Source organism: Lynx canadensis, chromosome B4 (genome assembly GCF_007474595.2).
Source record: "Lynx canadensis isolate LIC74 chromosome B4, mLynCan4.pri.v2, whole genome shotgun sequence".
NCBI lineage: Eukaryota > Metazoa > Chordata > Mammalia > Carnivora > Felidae > Lynx > Lynx canadensis.
Window position 1 is genome coordinate 88,847,619 of NC_044309.1, and position 4,399 is coordinate 88,852,017.

Sequence of the window (4,399 nt, forward strand, 5' to 3'; positions counted from 1 at the left end):
ATTGTAGCAATTATATATTATTAACCTAAGAGGTGCCAAGGCTTTGAAGTTATTTGCTGTGGCCCATTATTTTCCTTGATTGCATGCCATCTCAGATGGAGCTGGGCTGTTCGGTTACGTAGGCATTTAGAAGAAGAGCAACATAGTAAACCCCAGTCCAAATTAGGATCTTTGGAACTCTGTGCTGCATACTCAAGCTACTGCAAAGGGAATCCAGTCTTTTGCTGCTATAGTTACTTTGTGATTATGCTACTTTCCCTGCCCACTCCCCAGTCAGACATTATTTAGTTTATTGGAAAATACATGTTGTATGTGTCAACTAAAAACAGGGTGTCATTTTGGGACTTCAATGGAGGAGGATTTTATTTTAGACTGAAGTGAAAGAATACAGAAATTGAAGATCTGAGCAGAGCAGTGCCGGGTCCATTAATGTAAGAAAACCAGGCTTTGCCAATGTAGGGCTCAGAAGTGCTTACACGTGTGGTAGGCAGGCAGCAGGGCAACTCTGGCTAAGAAGAGATCAAAGCGTACTTTTCTGTATTAATAACTCTGCAAAGTGGCAGAGGGTTTCAGCGAAAAGAATAAAATAAGGTTCTAGATCTGATTTTTATCATTTTAAGCTGTCCTCCGCTACAGCTATTAAATAGAAAAGGTTTCCTGAGTACCCATGACATGCCTGACAGCTAAAATTTGACAGCTGAAAATGGATAGGAATCAAATAGGCCAATCCCTTTATTGTACGGAAGAGAAAACCAACTCGAGAGGCCAAGTGACTTACGTAAGTGACCTTGGACAAATCCTCACATAAGTGTGCTACATTTTAGATTTCTAAAAGTTTATTTTGAAAGAACATTCACGTGTTCACCCATGTGTGTGAGTGGGGGAGGGGTGGAGAGAGCTCGGGGGAGAGAATCCCAATGCAAGATGATATGACCTGAGCCCAAAGCAAGAGTCAGGCTTCATGGACTGAGCCACCCAGGTCCTACATTTTACTTTTATTAGCTCTGAACATTTAAACATTTCAATATTCATTAGAACTTTCTTACTGTAGTTACATCTGATGCTACTGATGAATTTGGGGGGTAATGGCAGGGGGTAGTGCATGGGGTCTGGAGCCGACAACCAAGAAAGAATTCTTCCAGAAGTCTTTGGTGCGAAAAGGTGATCTTATTAAAGCACAGGGACGGGACCCATGGGCAGAAGAGCTGCGCTGCAAGGGTGTTGGGGGGGGGGTGCAGTGTGTGACTGTTTCACCGAGTTGGGGAGATAACGTCAAGAGGGAGTTTCCAAGGAGAGTTGGCACATGCTAGAGACTTGAGGCCTCTGTCAAGCCAAGGTGGTTTTTCAGAGCAAAGCCTTAACATTATGACAGTAGGTTGTTCCTAGTGGCCATTGATGGGATTGCCTTTTCTGGTAGACTGGTGGAGACTCTTACCAGTTTAACCATTTGCTCTTTTGTCCTTTGCTGTTTTTGGGTGGCCTGGAGTGTCCAAGGAATATCCTACATGTGCCACCGGGGGTGGGGGGTGGGATGCTGTTAGCCTGCACTTTGCCCTCCGCTTGCCCCACGCTCCCTCATCACTACTATAGAGAGTTCTGTTGTGCACTGGGAAGTGAAAGCCTTCATCTGTTTACTGAAAAAACATTTATTGAGCATTTACTGTGTTCAAGGCACTCTGTTGTGACTTTTTAAGATCTGGCCTGATAGGATAGTTTAATATGAAAGTTAATGTTCAAACCAAGACCAGAGTCTTTCTTTGGCTTCTCCGATCTTCTGCTTATCCCACGTGGAAATTATTAAGCCACTGTAGAAAAGGTTTAATGTTGCACATATATAGGAAGTATGTTTGGAAAGGTTTACGGAACTGTCGGCCCTGCATTGCCCAGTTCAGCAGTGCAAGAGAAAATTCTGTTTTTCTTCTTTCCTCTACACTCAACTCAGAATACCTCTGTCCACCAAATGTGTGGTGATTTTTCTGACACCAAGGAATTCTTAGCAGCTAGGTGTCCTACAATTTAACTCCTTTGTGTCCTAGGATTTAACTCTATTCTGACACTGTCTACCTGGAGATAGTCAGATCCCCCAGGCTAAGGGCTCAGCCCTACAAGGCTGCCCCCACTTCAGATGTCCATTCCAAGTCCAGGTTGTCACCTTGGTTTCTGACCAACCAGCTATGAATTGTAAGTTCCAATTCCCGCCCCCCCACCACCCACCCCACCCCCTCAGGGCAAACAATTGATCCTTTGCTAGAATGGTGCACAGAACTCAGGAAAACCATTTATTTTCTAGATTACTGCTCTATCATGAAAGGACACAACTCAAACAGCCAGTTGGAAGAGATGCACAGAGCCTGGAATAGGGAGAGGTGTGGAGTTTCCATGCCTTCTCCAGGTACATCATTCCTCCAGCACTTCTGCGTGCTCGCCAGCCTGGGAGCTGGCCAGATGCCTTCCCTAGGAGTGTTTATCGAGGCTTCATCACGTAGGCACCATTGATTGATTCAACCTCCATTCATCTCCCCTCCCTAGAGGTGGGGGTGGGGTGGGGTGCGAATGAAAGTTCCAACCCCCTTGGGGTGCTTGGGTGGCTCAGTTAAGTGTCAGACTCCGTTTAGGCTCAGGGCGTGATCTCACAGCTTTGTGGGTTCTCTCTCTCTCAGAAACAAATCAGTGTTTGTCCCCTGTGTAAGTGGTCTAACTCCACTGCTGACCTTCAGCTAGTTATGACCCTACAGCAACAGAGTGTTAGTAAGTCTAGATGTTTTGTGAAATTGCTACATTTCTAGCGCTGGCTCTTTTTTTTTTTTTTTTTTTTTTTCCAATGGAAGCATTTTATTGGCATGTATATATTCCATCCCTAGGAAAAGAATCTCGGGATTTTTCCCCCTGTGTGTGTTGATCTACTCCTTCATGGTCCATGATGCCAGCTGAGGTTGTCAGTCCCATGAAACCAAATTGGCTGGATGGGAGCAAATTATTCTGCCATTTTTCTAGATCTTTGAGTTGTACACGCAATCTGGGGCTGATCGTGCCACACTTGTTTAATCGGCTCGTGAGGTTCATAACCATTTTCCCAGCTCTGTGATCAGCAGTGATCTCAAATAAACCAATGTAACCATGCTTCATCATCACAGTCAGAAACTGGATGACGATTTTGGAGAATGGCCTAATAAGTTGGCATTTGCTTCTCTTTGCAGCGTTGTTAATACTCTTTAGAGCATCTGCCAAAACCTTCATGAGTACCAATATGGTGGCACAGAAAGATGGCTCGTTTTGTTGAACACTCTGTACATACTATGGGGACTGTGTCTGTGCATAGGAATGAGGATCTTTTTTTGAAAGCAACATTTCCCAGTGTCTTCTGAAGAATGCTAACTCTCAGTTAATTTGGAATTATTTGAAAATAAGCTTCTGTAGTCAGACAACTTTGGGAAGCCTTGATTGTTCCAAATACATTCAGAAAATCCTTCACACTGGATTTGATTTGCTTGATCAGAGAACCCTATTCCCATTGAACACGTATGGACCTCTCTTGTTACCACACAATGTGGGTGGCCGTATTTTGGGCAATGGTGGTAGGAGCAGACTGATTTGATAGACCTCTTTTTATACAGCAGATGTCAATTGAATGTTAATTAACATTGAAGAGATCATTCTAAGTTACTAACTCTTTTGTAATGTAAATGAAACCCTTGAATTGTCCATTTTTGACAGGGTCAGATTTTCTGTTTTTAAATAAAAGATCTGGTCACAGTAAAAGCCTGCTACTAGAACATATGTGCTATTTTGATTTGGTTTCCATAGGAATAAATATTGAGATTACTTTTGTTTGGGGAATTAGGCTAATGTGCTCCATAACAATATGTGCAGCCAAATTTAGGGGAGATAATAGTGTGAGAACCAAGGCCACTAGAGCTGTACTTAGGAGAATAATGTTTGGGCATGCCAATTGTGGTCTCAAATGTACTACCACTACATTGTTTTAATGGCTTGGTTATGTGGAGCAAAGGGATATTTTCACCCTCATCAATGAAATCTGTGTACAGTCTAGGGAGGAGGTGAAAGAAAATTCCTCTAAAAGGAATAAGCCTTTTGTTTAGGCGGCAATGCTTGAACATGCTCTCAAGAATCCCATTGGTCACCCCCTCAGTTTACCTTGCCTGCTCTTTCAGATGTGTCTTAAAATAGCATGATTTGCCACAGTCCTATTGAAATATGGTGCTCTCCACTTAGTAAAATGTTTCTGCATTAGATTTCATTTAATTGCGTTTTCATGTGTCGTTATTCTGAGCCTCAAATTCAATTTGGGAACACCGTTAACTAATAGAAATCTTTCTGGGTATTTCATTTGGGTTAGCATTTAGATTTGGGGGCAGGGAATAGAATTTTGTCCCTTGAT

At 42.9% G+C, this 4,399-nt stretch overlaps 1 pseudogene; it reads right to left on the bottom strand.

The window, feature by feature from the left end:
* Positions 1-2,857: 2,857 nt before the first annotated feature.
* LOC115518752 lies at positions 2,858-3,267 on the bottom strand (annotated as a pseudogene).
* Positions 3,268-4,399: the final 1,132 nt, after the last annotated feature.